At 37.0% G+C, this 18,343-nt stretch overlaps 1 protein-coding gene across 1 annotated transcript in view; it reads left to right on the forward strand.

Annotated features, from left to right (window-relative positions):
• RBM12B (RNA binding motif protein 12B) overlaps nt 1-18,343 on the forward strand; it is a 1,112,412-nt gene that overhangs the window by 375,735 nt on the left and 718,334 nt on the right. The window lies entirely within an intron of this gene.

The following is an 18,343-nucleotide window of genomic DNA, read 5'->3' on the forward strand; positions in this document are numbered from 1 at the left end:
GCCCAGTGTAAGAGGGCACTTGGTATCCTTCTCCAGCCCCTGGAAGTACTCTGGTGAGCATCTGGCTTCCCTCAGAATACAGACCCTATGGTCTCTTGGGTATTGTTCCTGAGGGATGTGCAGTCCATTGTCTGCAAGGCACCTAAAACTGTCAGGGAGCATGAGCTCTGACATTCCTGCTGCCTTACAGGCAACAAACTGCACCTTGAGAAATGGTAGGACTTAGAAGATTTATTAACCTGTGTCCTGTAGTGGGGCTATAGAGGTGATGTATGGGATGCAGGGAGCAAGTAACTTAGGTTTAATACTTACCAGTCAGCACTACATAAGGTAGTACAGCATCACCCAGAGAGAATCCTTCCTTTTTTCTCCACTCAGTATAAAATTGTGTCCCAAAGGTGGTACAACCAAGCTTCATATTTCACCCCTGCTTTTGGCTGTGAAGGAAGAGAAGGGCTTTCCTTAGTGAGAGAGAGGAATTAAACAAAGGCAGTGTGGTAGGCTACCATGTCAGATGGATCTGGGAAGACCATTAGCATCTTTGTTTCAGAGTGGCTTCTTCACCAACGCCTAGAATAGATTTAAGCTCTGTAGCAAGGCGGACATTTGTGACCGATGCACTGAGGATTTTCTGTTACTCAGTATATCCCTAAAGATTCCTAGGATAAGGAATAAGGAATAAGACAGCCGACAATAGAAGAACTCATGTCAATGCAAGAAAAAAGCGGAGGATATTCTGCAGACATGACTTTTCCTGCATAGTTGCAAAGGCAACGTTTGTTTTGCAGGTGAACAGCATGTGAGTGAAGTTTCCTTGCCAGGCTGGAGAGGTTAGTGGGTTCCAGCAGATTATCAGCCACATCTGAAATTATTTCAGCAGTGCAGAATTGTTAGTCAGTAACCTCAGTTACTGATTTATTTTTTCCCTGTTCTCATGTGTCACATTCATTCATAGCAGCCCTTACTATAATGCACCTTACCAGCATAAGGCAGATCCTTTGGCACACATGCTGTATAATAATCCCTTACTGTACATTACAATTGCAAATTAGAGTTAGCTTTAATTTAAAATGTAAAAAATTTCATTTTCTTGAGGTAAGGATTGTCAGAGGAATAAACCTGTGGGTGTAATATACCCATGGGCATTGGCAGTTCTGAAGTGTTGAATAAATGAAAGCCACAAAGCCTATATTTTTGTTTAGGGTAAATAATGCCACACATAAATATTGAAGTATTGAACATAAAACACGCTATGCAAAAATAGAGACTTTGTTTGCTTGATTCTCCCCAACGTGTTAGAAAAGCTTTAACCCAAGGGGACTGTAAGCACACTCTTTAAAATGAATTGAAGTGCTGTATGTTGTCTATAAATTTCTCTATTGAATTACTGTCTTATTTTCCGTTTGCGGCAATATATTGTTTTGTTTATGAAGACTATAGCGCAGCTGGTATCTTCTGGTATACTGTAAGACAAACATTGTGCAGTATGTTTGCTAAGAATCTGTAAATTTGCACTCCCCAAATGAGACAGAATCTCACGTTCCCAAACGCACTTTCCGGCAGCACTGGCATTTGACTACAAGCAGTGCTGGGTTGTTGGGCCAGGCACAGGAGATAGTGGCTGCTCACTCAGGACTTGGGATCAGGGTTTCCCTTGGTCAGGCTGGCAAAAAACACTGAGAGCCCTTTTTCTGCCTTTGTAGTATATGGTCCATTTCCTAGGATAATCCATTTCTTCAGTAGCTGCTATTATGAGGACATAAGACACCAGGAGGTGCACTTTGACCTCTCCTGTTCTCTTCTGTCATACACAAAGTATTTTAAGCTTTTGGCCTTTTGTGCTAAAGGTCCAGTTTTGTTGTAGGATGTCAAGGCTCCTTTTGTAAGGGGCACAGAGCATAATTCCTATGATGCTTTTGTCACAACAGTGTATTTGTTTTAATGACAACTAATCCGCCTATAGCAAAAGCAATTGACCCTTGGTGATGGACTAACTTTCTTGCCATCGGAGCATGGAACATTTGTTTTGACATTAATGTGATAATACTAGTACTGGTATTTTCTCTTAGTATTGTGCTCTGACTCCCAGCCTTATACAGCCAAAAGCTGTGAATGCAGAAAAGGCATGTTCAGTAGTTAGAATTTAGAATCTGAATAAGGAATATTTTGCATATTGATTTTGGATTCTTTTTCTCCTCACTTAGCATTTAAAATGAAGGATACAAAGTCTGTTTCCTTCACATCCAGGACAGTGTAGCAGCAGGTTGTGTAACCACTTATAAAACAAGCTATTTGAGGTTATGAATCTAGAAGAGAAAATAAAGGAAAATGATATCATTCTCAGTGAAGCAGAAAGTGAGGTGGGGACTAAAAACATAGAAAGAATGAAGGAAAGAGCATTAATATTGCCGGAAATAAATCATTTCTTCTGAGATAGGTTAAAGGAAAACCAAAATTATTAGGAGTTTGACACACGAGGAAGATCTTAACTATTACTGCACGCACTTCTGTTTGATTGCACTTCTTGCAGAACATTCTTCCTGGTGTATCTTATTCTCAGCCTGTGAGGACAGTATTTTCCCGGGCTGCACAAAAATTTCAGGGCAGGAGTCAGTCTGAGATAAGACATGCACGTTTTAGTGCCTGAATACAAATGTCTTAATCTAAAACAAATCTAAAATGTCTGTCATTCCACGGCTATTCCAAACTGATGTTTAATTTCAATTATGCTCATTGAACAGGAACAGTCGTCTCCAGAGGAACTGCCATCATGACCTTGCTGAATTGCTACTGGGTGGTTTACAATATGCAATGGAAAATGGTTGTTTTACCATGCTGAAGGCAGGACTCTTTAGGCACAGTACAGGTACAACGTATTTTGCTTCCATCTATATCTCCTGTAGAACTAGCTTTTGAGCACTCTTACTAGTGGGTTGTTTGCGCATCAGGGTTCCTTTCAGCTGTGCCATGTGAACTGCAAATACCACTTGTACATATATTACCAAGTGCCACTGACTGACTGCAGGCTTCTTGCTCCTTTGGATAGCTTGCCTTAGGCTTATAAATGTATTGCACATGTTCAGTATGGCCATGATTAATTTCTAATCACAGATGAAGAGAGAAGGGAAGACGTATCTGGACAAATGGGACAAGTTCCTAAGCTGGCAATGAATCAAATGATGTTGAGACCTTTCCACAATGGCTAAGAGTACCTTGTGCTTTCTCTCACTGTGGCCAGCTTGAAGTTTATACAGGTGAAGCCCTGATGGATAATTGCTAGGGTGCTCCTGATCTCCAGCAGCTGGAGCACTGAAATTAGAAGCTCTGTTTAACTCTGCATTCTCTATGTCTGGATCAATAGTCATTCTGTTTGGAGGCAAGCAGCATGACCATGCACAAAGGGTTGAGTCCTTTTTAATTAGGTCTTCCCATGATTATTATTTTCCTGGCATACAAAAAAGGAAAATTAACCTATGCGTACCTTGCCTCCAATCCCTCTTCAGGAGTTTCCTTCAACTTGTCAGTGATCGAGAAAGAGAAGCAATTTCTTAGTAGATATTTATCTGAAGGGAAGAAGTTGGTAAATAATTACCCAGGCCCGTGAAGTGCAGGTGTTCACTAAGTGTACCCTGACATAAATATCTTCTTTTTTTGTTTGGTTTCTTCTGTTTGTTTTCTCTCTCCTGTTTTATTCAGGAGCAGCTGATTGTTACCCAGCAGGAATATCCACCTGTGGTCACTGGGTAGCTAAGTCATAAATGTTTCTGGAAGCTCATTAAAATAAATCCAAATTCCAAGTGATTTTCTTTGCTTCTGAGCATTCTCTTAAAAAATGCTGCAGCCAACATTCTATTACATAAAAATATGTGTTTTTTTTTTTTTCATAGACTTGTCTTTTATATTACCTTAAAAAGCAGCTGGTTTAGAATTTAATGTAAAATTAGAGCAAGCCCATTCTTCCTCAATAGGCTGCAACTTGAGTCTTAAAAAAATGGTTTGCAACACTGGAAATTTTGCTTTATGGTTTGCATTACCAACATACTGTTTGTTTGAAATACTGGCCACATAAAGAACCATTTTTTCACTTTCTCTTTTGTTTTCTTAATCCGTCTTTCTGTCCAGTTCTGTTTTCCTGGGTCAAATCTTTTATATAGAAGACTCTCAAATCATTTCAAAATTGCTGGCTTGAGCCAAAAAAGTCTTTGAATATAGAGCAATTCTCAAAAGCATTTGTTCGTCACATTTTTCTGGGAGTTGGTTCCACAGATTCTTCACATTTCTCTTCACATTTCTTCTTCTTCTTCTCTTCACATTTCACAAGCCTTCGTTATAGCAACATCCATTTACAGCGAGTTTAAATGAAAGTTAGCACAGTTGGTGGTTTCTACTTGGAAAGAAATTAATATGAAAATGACTTATCTGTTGTCCCCTTTGAAGGATCAAATCAAGACGCTGACTTCATGCAGTGAAATTGGGAACCCTCAGCAAATTTATAGATGACACCAAACAGTGTGGAGCAATCAACACGCCTCAGGGACAGGATGTCCTCCAGAGAGACCTAGACTGGTTCAAGAAGTGGGCCTGGGTGAACATCATGAGATTCAACAAAACCAAGTTCAAAGTCTTGCACCTGGGTTGTGACAACCCCTGTTATCAGTACAAGCTGGGGGATGAAATGATAGAGTACAGCCTGTCGAAAATCACTTGGGGGGTACTGATGGATGGCAAGATGGACATGAGCAAGCAATGTGCCCTTGCAGCCCAAAAAGCCAACTAGGTCCTGGGCTGTATTAAAAGTAATGTGGCCACCAGGGTGAGAGAGGTGATCCTACCATTCTGCTCTGTGCTGATGAGGCCTCAGCTGGGGTACTGCATCCAGATGTGGAGACATCAGTTGACGTTCAAGGTCAGTCTGGAGGGGCTCTGAGCAACCTGACTGAGCTGTAGATATACCTGTTCATTGCAGGGGAGTTGGACTAGATAACCTTTAATTCAAATGATTGTATAATTCTGTGTAAGTTTGGAGTACAGAGAGCCTCCCCAGCATTTTTATTGCCTTTTTATATAATAAGTAATTCCTGCATTTTATATGCAACTCAAAGTATGTGTTAGGATTACTGGTAGAATTGAAAATATTATGTAATAAAAAACTATTTTCCTATTTCATCGTTTGTTGTTGTATGCAACGTAGTAACAAAACCCTGGCAATTAAAACTTCAAGCTCAAAATGTTTCTTTGCCACGTGCAAGTCTGCAGAAATGTGATATACAGAGACTGAATGATATTAAATGCACAACTTTTTGAAATTACTCCAAAAGACAATAATGATGATGTTAGTTAAATGTAGAAGGTAGTGTCTTAATTATTATTTCCTGGGGAAAAACAATGAGCGAAAAAAAAACAAACAAACAAACAGAAGAATGAAAGTAGTGGGCATTAAAATTCAGGACATGGTGTGATCAGTGCTGAGAGAAATTCCTCAAGATGCATCTCAAAGGTGAGCAAAGAAGATCACAGAAACTTGGAGGGTGGTAACAGTTAAGAACTGGGCATGACAGGCATTATGAAGCAGTTCTGAGAGAAAGGATTCTGCATGGAGCTCGAATACTGTCCAGTGATGGACATACACTTCCAGCTGGGAACCCTGGACAATAATCTCAAGTGGAAATCAGCTGCTACTGAGCATGTATGGTCTGAAGGGTTTTTGTACCTGAGCAATGACATAGTTCATATAAACTAGTTTTTGCCTGTGTTACATCATTACTATTTTCTTTCTATAATAGGCAACTTTCTTATTCATTGTTTAATTCACAATGGAAACTTCAGTCAGCAAACAGATATTGGAAAAGAATATTTATCATTTAGATATTCAAATAATTAATTGTTAGCATATGTTATATTCCAGTGGGGAATAACAGGCTGCATAAACCATTCAGGAACTGTTTGAAAATAATTAAGGAAATAAGATACCTACTGTATATAAAGTGGGCTTTTAATTATAATAGAAAATAAATTCTTCAGAAATCATTTGTAAGATTGACTTACTTTTCAAGTGTATTTTGGCAAGATTCCAAATAATTTATCAGCTAGTGATCACATATTGTGTGACAGCATTACAACTAACCCAACACACTATACCAGCCCAGATATAGCAGATCAGCTCCCATCCAATATCAAGGGAGGGCTGGGGACATACAGAAAGGGTTGCATCTGCATTCAGGTACTTCCATTTGCAATATGTTCTGATACTGCAAGGCAAGAGAAGAAGTGCACTGTCGTGCTGAACAAAAAACCTGACCAAAAGGCTGATAGGTTGGTGGCTGCTGGGAATGTAAAGAAGTGTCTAGTCTTCACTGCGATGGTGGCTGCATGGTAGGTGAACCCATCTTTTATTAAAATCAGATTTAATCTGAATTTAAAATGTGTATGTGAACATTTCTATTAAATTTGCCAAAGCATGGAACACAGAGTTTAGACTTAATATTTTATGCTAGCTTCATGCTTCCTCTTTCAGGGCAAAGAGTATGGCATCAATGTTTGTCAGAAAGTTTTGTCTGAACTTTAGCATTCCCTGAGTTCCAAACCATGCTGCAGTGCATATTTTGGTGTTTCATGTGAGTTTATAATTGTAGAAAACAGTAATGTTTCTGTGCTTGTATTAATGTTCTCTTGCTTATCAATATTTCATTAATATTTTCAGTGAATATAGGAAGAATTCAGAAGATGTCACCTTAGATTATAATCAGCTTATTACAGTGGATTTTTTTCAGGAAGATGAAGATAAAAGGAAGATGCCTTGGGTTTAACATGTAAGCTACCACTCACATAATTGTGAGAAGGTGCATGGTTCTATATCATCACTGGTTGTATATCATGACAACCTAGCCCTTCTTATTACAGAGTCACAGAATGGCCGGGGTTGGAAGGTGTCTCTGGAAATCATCTTGTCCACCTTGCCCCCAACTCCAATTCAGGGAATATTTTTACTAAGCAAGGAGTATTTCACTTGAAAATAAAACATTTATGCTTTTGAAACCTTTGAACTTGTATTATTCTTGACAGAGTGACCTTTGCAAATAATAAATTGAAAGTAATTAGACTAATTTTTTCCTGCTGAAATACACGACTTTTTAAAAATCTTTGTCCAGCTTAGAAACTTCTTTAATATTTGAGGTTTCCATGAACAGCCCCTTGCAAACAGCTTCTTTTCTTCAGCTGTGAATCCCAAGCTGTATGCAAAGCCGAGGCTATAGCCCACAGTTTGCATTAAGTAGCATTTGATTAGGTGGTAATAACATTAATTGACACCCAGAATCAGTTGGCTGTAGGTGATCTGAAGCGATAATGCACTGGAGCTAAACGTTCTGTTTTAAGTCAAAATGCTTCCTCAGCCTGGGGGAAGATGCAGGTGTTTGGGATAAGAGTGTTTTGTAAATGAAAAACTTGAACACTGAGATTCCACTTCATTACTCTTCTACTGTTCTTTAATGTAAAATGATTCCTCTATTGCCACTTTTCTTCTATGTTTTATAAGTATTAGAAAATTAAGCAGTAAATACTTAAAATAAAATATGACCAAAATAAATTAAAAAAAAAAAAAAAAAAAAAAAAAAATCAAAGCAAAGAAGAATGAAGATGCTGAATATCTGGAAATAATTTAGAAAAATTTCTTATTCAAAACAGTGTATCTATTATTAAAAACTCTTGCTATAAATGGTTAGTTATTGATTTCTTGCTTGGCTTTGTTACAATGAAACCCTCAAAGTATTCGCCTTCCTGTAAAGTTTGTTTCTGCTTTGTGGATTCAGGTCTTCACAGAGATAGAATACGTGTTCGCAGCTGGCAAAGCAAATGTTCTAGTGAATGATAATTGTTCCCCAATTCCCACAAATCCTTTCATAAAATATAGACCTCACTGTGTTTTTTAGGGACCTTTCTTGCATTTAATTAACAACTGAACCGTTGCTGAATTGTTTTTGATACAATCAGGAATAAAGCTTTTCAAAGATTCTACTTGGCAATGCTAACTGAGGGAATCAGTGCTCTGGTAATTTTGTGCTCCCAGGAAAAGCAAAAACAACACCTATAAAATAAGTATAAGCATATATATATGTAGGCATGTCGTTTTAGATACAATTTGTCTTTGTTGACAAATTACAGGTGTACATTTCATGTTCTATTATATTCTTTGATAAGGACTCCCTTGTCCTGTAATTTTCTGATCCCAAGACCACAAGGAAATGGGAAGTGATTTGTTTATCACTGTGTGTGTGGTAACAGAACCAGAGCAACCCTGGCAAGACCAGGAAGGTCTTCTGCTACTGGAGACCACGAAGTTTTGTCCCTGCTCTAAGAGCCTGGCTTCAGGCAGAGGACAGTATTGGGATGGCTAGGCAGTAAACCAAGGGGCATGCCTGTAGTGCCTCTGACCAGCTTGTGCATAAGAGTAGAGTTTACAATTTGTTTTGCTGTAAGGACTGATGCTTCCAGTATGGCGTAGAGGTAAGTTTTATGTTCTATGTGAATAAACACAGTCTTCCTTTTTAAAACTCATATCCTACATTTATCTATCTTCTAAATGACTAATTCTTGTGGATAATTCATAACAAGCCTTTGGTGTCCTTTGTTGTATCCAAGAACAATACATATATATTTTTATTTTTAAATAACAAGAAAGAGCAAACACATATAGTGAGTACAGCTGTGTGCTGAAGAAAACGGTATCTAAACATGTAGATCAGTATTTCAGATCCCATGCTATTTGAATGTCCTTGACATTTCTGTGGGTAAATCACTTGTATAAAATGTGCAAGAGAAATGTGTCACATAAACACAACAAAGATCTGATTCTTTTCTTGCAGACTATTATATAGCTTACATAGCTTGTGATTCCCAAACAAAGAGATTTTGTCAGATAGGAAACTATATGCATTGCTGCAGGCATGAGAAAGGAGAGCTGTATTTGGAAAGTATTACAATTGTAATGGGAGTAGATTACGAAGCAGATAATTATGGTACAGATACAGGATCTTCCTTTCCCACTGGGATTCATTCTCACTCTGTTGGTGTAACTTATAGCCCCAAGGAACAGCCTTTTTAGTTTCAAGCCTCTCCTTTCTAATCTCTCAGTCTTTTAGTGTTTCATTGCACTAGTTGCAAAGGTTCAAGGAGGTCACTCCAGAAGGTATTCTCTCCAAGGGATTAAATTGACTCAGAGGAACAAAGTAATTTGGAAGACTTTTTGCAGAAGCCTTCTTCCACCTTCAGACTACAAAAACTGTCCTCTTCCACTGCTGCAAGGCCATTTCTGAGGTGCTTCACTCTTCTGATTTGTATCATTCTGCCTTCAGGAAGATCAAAAACGAGTATGTAAACTTAAACAGACTTCATAGTCAAACTAAATCTTAACAATGGAAACTATATACTGTATGTCTAAATGTATGTGCTTGGAAGATTACTCTGAATGTTGAAATTCGTTATTTGTATTTTTATTGATTATTATAACATTTTTACTCATTGAATTATATTTATCTTCTGAAGTATCTTTTGGTATTAAAATATATATATATATATATATTGGATAGGGAAGAAAACTTACTGATGCCTTTTTAAAGTCGTTCCAGAAGAATGACACAGATTAAAGGTTTAGTGTGAGTTTTATTTCTGAAGCACTCTGAAAGGGTTTTGAACATAATTATTCAGAAAGATGTAAAAAAGGAATATGAACATTCCAAGAAGGGAAATTAATCCTAAATTTCAAATCACTAGGCTGAACGGTCAACTATAGAAACAATAAACAAGAAACACGTGTTAGTATGCTCTTTATCTGATACAAAATGCTGTTAACTGAGTTTCTGATCTGTAAATAGAAACCCGCCAATTTGTATTCCAAGCACATGTATAAGGACAAGAGAGGACTTGTAAGTGGAACAAAGAATCACCTTGAAGTGCTTCAAAGTTATCCAGAGTCATCAAAACAGCAACTGAAAGTACCATCAAAGCAGTAAGCATCATAGCCTCCATATAGCAGTATGTAAATAATTAGAGGAGAGCCATCTGTAATGCATTAAGAACAAGAGACTTCTGGATATTGATCTATTAATGCCTACATATATTAATGTATTAAATGTGCTGAGATATACAATGATGTGCTTTCTACCAAAGTAAAGCAGAAATAATTTTTAAAGCATTTTTAGTTATGTTATTTTCTGTGTGTATTCCAGGTTTTGTCTTGATTACTTATACTAAATTTAGCCTTTATTGGTTATATTTGTGTGAAATCTCTTTCATTAGCACACTCGATATAGATAATAAAAGGCTTTTATCTGGTCGTTCAAATCATTCTAGTCCAATGTACATGCATATTATGCATCCAATTAATGTATTTCAATGTAGAGTAAAAAATTTGGAAAAGTTTTATAATTGCTGAGGTTGCTAGAAGAAAGAATGTATATATTCATGAAGTGAGCCCTGTAGTTTGATGTTTTGCATAATACAAGCCCTAGAACATCACTAAAAGGCAGCTCTGCTTGGAGAAAAATGCTGACTTCATTGTTTAATAGAAAAATAGAGAATATTATTGATTTCATAGTAAAATTACATATGCTGGCTTATTTAAGATGGATCCATGTTTAATTCATATCTGTTTCTATTTATTTTGCAGAAAGTTACGTGCTGTCTAATGTTACTGAAAAAATAGTACTGCAGAGTCGGGTTTGCGACTTGTGGTATGGTAAGGATGAGCAATGTTTAAATGCACACTCGGTAGCTTCATATGCATACTTTGTGTTTGATGATTAGCAGATAGCTGTACTTAGTAGATAACTTTCACTGAATCCTCAGATAACATTTTTCTCCAGCAATGCTAGTTGATTTTTTGAAACACTGTTGTAAAAGTTTGTGTACTTGATTTCTTTGACCTACATTTCACTTTTCTTTATGAAAGTATGATTAAAAACAATTTTGATAATAATAGATCTTGGAAAGCTCCAATAGGTTAGAAACTGGAAAGGGCAGCCTTTGTTCCAGTGCTTCCATGGATGGTGATGAGGAAGGAAGACAGAGGGACAGGAAGAGAAACAAGTATCAGTAGCATGACGTCATATGTGAGAAAAATGGTATGCAAGAGAAATTAGGCAGCAATAAATTTATTCAGGGAGACTTCAACATCACCGTGGAGCAAATCATGTGCTGGGTCCCAACTCGTATTATGGGATCTTAACCACAAGGCTAATCTGTTCCAAATTAATAACAGTATTCTGAAATTATAATTTCACTTGGCTTCATTTCCTGTTGTGCTGGCTGATAGTTTTTAGTATATGTGGTATCTTACCTCCAATTTTTTATTAATTGGTTGGCATTTGATTAGCCACCAGTCTGCTGAACAACAGGGAACTTTGTATTTGATCAAGCTGAGGTGAAAATTGAGTCCAATACAAGTCATTTGAGTGCAGCTGAGCTGGAGATTCAAGGTGTTAAGTACTTTCTGAAGACTGTTCTTATGAATCAGGCTAGTATAGGCATATACAACTGTGTAATATGAATTAGTATACTTACACATATTCTGTATTTTAGCACAGCTGAACAAAGGAGGTGCAGTAAAACACTAAATGACTCTGTGAACATCTTTCTTCCCTAATGGCAATGGGACGAAAATATCTATATTTTACTTATAGTGTAGCCAGACTTGTTTCTTTTGTCATTTTTGTTTTTGTTTTTCTTTGCACATTCCTCTATGGTGAATATGAAAATAGAGAATTGACCTAACATGGGGTATTTGGTTTATTGGTATTCTTTTTTTCTCTCCAGCAACTGTTGGAATCATAGAAACATAGAATTACCAAGGTTGGAAAAGACCTCCAAGATCTAGTCCATGGCTGTCCAACCTTTTGGCTTGCCTGAGCCACACTGAGCGAACAGGAGTTGCCATAAGGTCACATACAAAATATATAATAATGTCCAGGCTGGATGTGGCTCTGGGCAGCCTATTCTACTGGTTGGAGACTGTTTGTGGCAGGGGGATTGAAACTAGATGATCTTTGAGGTCCTTTTCAGCCCAGACCATTCTAAGATTCTGTGTATATAAGTAGCAACACTTATTTTTATGTATTTTTATTAAAATATAAAAAGCAGGGACCAACAAAAACATACAGCTAGTGCAATGTTTGCCCTTGTTTTTGTGAAACTAATGCATCAAGCTGGTTTGATAGCGGTGGTTGCTATTTCTATTGAGTTCTCAAGGTGTTTGTCAGAGATTTTTGATGAAATATTACTTTTCCTGGGCTTCATCCTTGCCAATAATTGTTCACAAATGTATGTACTGTCAGAAAGTGGTGACATGAGTAAGGCATGACTATGAAGTAAGGGATAATTTTCACTGTTAACATAGAGATTAGGAAAGACATTACCAAATTTTTCTTTGAGTTGAATGTTTGATTGCAACTCTATATATTCCACGTGAAAATTTGCAAGTATTGCAAGTATGTCAACAGAAAATAGAGCCACAAAGAAACAAAAAATGATTTTTTTTAATCTTAAAGCCATTTCTCAAATTTCTTTATCAAAATGTAAAGCACAGCTTTTTTTTTCACAGTCAAAACAACTGTGTTCAGACAGTGTATTGAAGTACATGAAATTATTTGACGTAACTTGAGCTTTCCATAATTTTAGTTACATTTGAAATGCTGTTGTTGTCTGAAACATAGCATGGATAAGGTGATTTGCAACTTAAAGGCATGTGTTTAACTCGTTGAAATGAGCAGTCAAATCCACCCATTTTTAATCTTTAGATTCTGGCACAAATTTTCCTTTTGATTCCATAAAGGATTTGATTTCACTTTGGAAAGTCTTTTTAGCATTTTGACCCAGCTTAGCCACCTTTCTTCAGAAAAGTAAATGATGACCCCATAATCAGCATCCGTGCTTTTAATATTGGGGATGATTCAGTCCCTTTGACTTTATGAAATTCACATCTTTGATGATGACTTGCATGACATTATCCATTTTTAAAGCTTTTGCACATAAATTTTCTTGATGTCTGATGCAGTGATATTTCATTAAATGTGAGTTACTGGTGGTAATTGCATCATCTTCTACTGATTTTATAGATCCCTCCTTTTTACCAGCCTTCACCAGGGCACCATAAGTAGCTATGCCAGATACATTGACAAAGGTTAAAGAAAATCACTTTAATGTATTTTTCTACTGCTTCATACAAATGAGGAGATTCAGCTGTGTCTTTCAATGGCACCAAAGAAGCCATTTCTTCAGTGACATTATATTTGTTATCAATACCTCTAATGGAAATGGCGAATTGAGCCATATCTGTAGCATCACTACTTTCATCCCTCGCCAAAGCATAAAATTTAAAATTAGCAGCTTTACTCTCCAAATTTATTAAATAGATTTTTCTATTTCTTCAATTCATCTGGCAATAGTCTGTTGGATTTTTTTTAATCAGGACACTGTATATCTGTTATGTTTTCCGTATGCTGCTTAACAAACTCACCATCCGAAAATGGTTTTGATTTCTTTTTTTTGCAGTCAGATTTGCTGTCATGTAACTAGCTTGCTTTTATAACAGAGTACATTTCAGTTTTAGCTTTTCAAAAAATATTTTGTTGAGGCGGCAGCCGGTTTTCAGTTCCACTATTTTGTCTTTACGAAGCATTCCTTGATATGCATTGAATTTGGCAGCGTCTTTCTGCATATAATGTCTTTTCAAATTGTAATCGTTGAGACGTGACATGATTTCCTTGCAAATGAGACATAGATCCATATTACTTGGCAGCACTGCACCCTACCCATGTCCCAGGTCTGGGTTGGGCTGCTGTGCGTGATCTAATCCAACTACACACTTACCACCAGTATTTCTCAACTAAACCATGCCCCTTAGTACAATATCTAAACACTGTATTGCTACTCTCCTCTCTCCAGCAGCCAAAATAGCACTAAGGATATCTTGCTAGGAAAGAAATCTACGAATGCCTGTCCTGTTCCCTAAGGAAATGTTTTTGGAAAGATTTTTCTTTGTATGTAGTAGAGCAAAACTCTGGCTAGTGTTGAAAAGAGCTTCTTATGGTCTGTCTCCTTTTATGATTTTAACCCTCTGAAGTGCCCTTTTACCATGTGAAAATTTACTGCATAGAAAAGGAACACAGATTCTGCAACTGTAAAACACAGATTTTACAATGTTATGGAATCAAAATACTTAAGCACAAAAGCTTCTTGTTTTTCTAACATTATAGGAGTAAGAAAGGTCCATAAATTTGCAAAAACGAGTCATTAGCTTAAATGTCGTGTGTGCTGTACTTGTCATGCAATTTAAATTCTGATTTACAGGCTTAAAATGTTATCAGTTGAGCTAGAGTATTATGCAATATCTGAAGTAACTGTTCATTGTACATTATTTAGAAGCATTATTCTTAAATAAAAACAAATCATACTCAAGTTTTTTTTTGTTTGTTTGTTTGTTTTGTTAAATTTATAAAGGGGAGCAAAGTGACAACAAATCATCTGCGGCTTGCAAAAATGATTTGTGACTATAAATGGGAAGGGAGGAAAAAGATTATAGGGGGTGAGAGGTTAACATTGCACAGAGCAGATTGGCTGTGCTTTATTCTGGAGCAAATTTGTCCAAATAAATTATAAATATGGTAGCTCAATAATAAATGCGGAGCAGGAGGGCGCAAGCAATAAAATTAGGTGAATGCATTGAGTGCTCAGTTTTTTAGTTAAGTGGGTGGTGTAATGCAGTAATAGAAATCTGTTACCTACATACCCTGTTTTAATGAGCAGTGCTTCATTATATTGCTGTAGTGAATGTTTCTCATTTTCAAGAAGAGCGTATTGTTGTGTATACATCTATATGGAAAAAAGATACACTCTCTAAACTGCAAAGTTGTCAACATGCCATTCTTTATATATACATACAGACACACAAAAGCATATACAGTCTATGTATGTATATAAAGCATAAAATGATTAAAATGTTCCTGAACCCATATATACAATTTCATTTTTGTAATATTCATTTTGTCCTGTTGAAGAGAAATGCTGCTTAATTTGAATGAGACTGTGAATTTTGCAAAATGAGAATGTAATGGCATTTTACTTAAACTTATGGCATCTCTGTTCATATTGTGTGGTTCAGGAAGAGTTTCTTCATAATTAAAGTGTCAAAAAACACATTTGTATCAAGAATGATGAAATTCATTTAAGATGATTTGCCAGAGAATAATAACTTTAAACCTTTTCCCTTCAAACACAACTGTTTACGGCTTACTCATCAGTTGTCCAGGGTCCTCTTATTTCCTTCTCATGCTACTCATGGAAATGAACCTTTCTTTCACAGTATTTCCTTTCTTTTCACGTGCTTTGATATGTACACTTTATGGATCATTTATTTGACACTGTTTCATTGGTGTTGGCCAACTTTTTTTTTTTAAATTGCTTCACTGCATCAGTAAGTTTCCATTTCAAAGTGCATAATTTGTGGAAGTCCAGATTTTTGCAGTAACCTAGAGACTTTTGAGAATCTAAGCTCCAAAATCTGAATTTGCCTGTAAGTAGAGCCTGACCACGTAATACTCGGCTTATTAGTTCACTGTTGAACACAGCATGGTACCTCTGGCCTTGTTTCAGCAGACTTTAATACATGAGTAAGTGGTCTGCTGAATCAGGGCCAGACAAGTGCAACGCCCATAGAGGGCAAGGTGAGTGAAAGAAAATGCCGCTCACCCACTCAGGTTTGATTTCTTCTTCTTAATAGATGTGTAAATCTGAAATAAATCAGGAGTGTGATGTGCTTGCAGAAACAATGTCAAGAAAGAAAATAAACCAAAAAAGTCTTATCTAAAGTAATCTTAAGTTGTGCATTTAGGACAATAGTGCTTGTTCTGTCAGATGGAACAGATTAGCTCCATCTTGTCTGTTTTAATTGTTTATTTGTCGATTGATTGATTACTCACTGGGGTTGTTTATAATAAGGGTGGGATTTGCTGCATCTTAATGGCTATCTGAAAACTGTCTGGAATGAGCTTCTTTAAGTGGAAGGAGACAGGCTCTCTCTGGGACCTGATTTATCCCATCCTGGGGGACACGTGTTGAATTACCCCCAGAGGTGCTGCTGTATAGAAGGAGATTGGAGTACTGTCTCATTAGAGAGAGGTTAGGTGAAATGAAAATGATGCTACCTGACCAAGTATAATAATCACTTATTACACAGGTGCCAGTCTTGCTTCTTGCCCAGCGGAATTAAGACATGAAATGAAGGAAAGAAATGAAATTTAGTTTACCCTTGTGTCTGCACGAAGCAGGTGTCTGAATGCTAGCCAAATAGCCAGTCTTTAGATGCAGTTCAATTTCTGAATAACTGCTGTAGGAAAAGCTCTCTCTGTTCCTCACTTAGAGCTAGTTTTCAGTTATCTAATGACTTTCTGTTAATGTGACCCAGCATTTCTTTCCTCTTAGCTATCTGCTCCATTCAGTTTTTTTCCTTTCTTGTTTACCACTGTCATCAGTACTCACCAGGCACCTAATCCTGCAAAGTGTCGAGTTCTGTCTGGGAGGTATGATCTGTTCTCTTTGCCCAGCTATCGGGAGTCAGGCTGTCCTGTTTCTCACAAGATTTGACTGGATAAGAGACAGGTAACCATAAACAGCATTGTAGCTGGTCTTAGAATTGTATCCCAGCAAAGGTCAAGTATAACGGCGCAGTGAAAATAAAGCATTTTGAGTCATTTATTCCTTTAAAAATGTTTGTACCATCCATGCAGCTGAAAAACCATAATGCTTTCATTAAAAGTCACATCTGTGGTGAATTAAAACAGGAGCCTTTTCCAGCCAAAGAGTATTTGTCAGGTTGAAAGTTTTTCTCTTAGCTCCCGAAGCTTTTTTCCAAAATCCAGGGGCTAAGACAGAGAGCAGACCTTGTCACGAGCTGGTACTGAGGTTTAAGTACATTCCTGCTACGTTATTCACCATCTGGCTCCAATTTGGAGGTACATCTCCCTTGTGCTCACTTTATTAACCTACATATGACTGGCTCTTTTGTTTAATGTGGAAACGAAAAAATAGATGGTGGGCCCAAGAAAAGTAGTCTAAAAATGTCTTTTTCCAGATTTTCTACTCCTTGTGGCAAAATAACCACTTTCATGGAAAATGTGGTGGATAAAAAAAATATATCTTTTAAAAGTTATATTTTCAGGGTTGGCATTTTTAAATTTATGTAAAAAGGCTAAAGCAAGTGTGAAATCTTAGTTCTTCCCCTGTTCCCCCCCCCCCCCCCCCCCCCCCTTTTTTTTTTTTTTTTTTTTTTTTTTTTGAGACCATCAAAACAATTTCTACCCAAATTCGAAGATGGAAATGTACCACATCCATGATGGTCATCTAGGATGGCCAAAATTGATACTTCCCTTGAGAGTACGCCCTGAACATAAGCCCAGCCAGCAGCTGTGTATTTGTCAGCTACCTCCTGGATGTATTCTTCAATGAGAAGCCATCACATAAGCTACTTTTGGTTCATCCATCTAATAGATATGGGACCTGGTAAGGAGTGAAAGGACTTGAACAAAGAACTCAAGTTATTTTGTAAATGTCTGTAGGAAATGAATGTAAGTGTTGGTTGTTGGATTTGTGTGTTTAGGATAAAAGACTCCACCTTTTCTGCTGTTTACAGGCCAGTTCACATACAGGAATTTTTATTTCAGAAGAAGTGGAAAACTTCAACCATCTTCAGTTTCATTACTTCAAGAACATGGAGAACAAGCAACTATCAGGATGGCAACCATAAGCTGATAACCCAATGGAGCTGGGCTTCCATATCACTCCTAACCGTCTTCATTCTTTTTTTATTTAAATGTAAGAGCAGAAAGGTATTGAGAAGTTACTAGGAAGAAAAGTGTGGACACAAGTGACAGGAAAAATTGCAGCTGGACAATAAGAGTAAGCTGTTGTTTATACCACTGTGGTGCCCAGATGTCTCTGGTATTATTCAAGGCTCCTTGTGCTAAACTTTGTATGACTGGGGAAGAAAGTCTTTGCCCTCAAGGATCTTAGTCTATTTTTGGGAGGTAAAATAAATAATCTTCCACAATTATTAAGGCTTTTAATGCCTACCATACATAATGTATGTGTATAAAATACATCTCTATCTGTACATATATACACATACAAAAAAAAATATCTGAGTGCTTCTGTAGCTATTTAAAAAACATGGGTAAGAAAAGAGACCAGTTTTTATTTTAGAAACACTGGCATTTTTCACCCTAACATTGCACATCACTGATGTCAAAGTCTTTCCCACTCAAGAAAGATGCTCTCACATTTTTCCAATAAGGACTTT

This window comes from Lagopus muta, chromosome 3 (genome assembly GCF_023343835.1).
Source record: "Lagopus muta isolate bLagMut1 chromosome 3, bLagMut1 primary, whole genome shotgun sequence".
NCBI classification, from domain to species: domain Eukaryota; kingdom Metazoa; phylum Chordata; class Aves; order Galliformes; family Phasianidae; genus Lagopus; species Lagopus muta.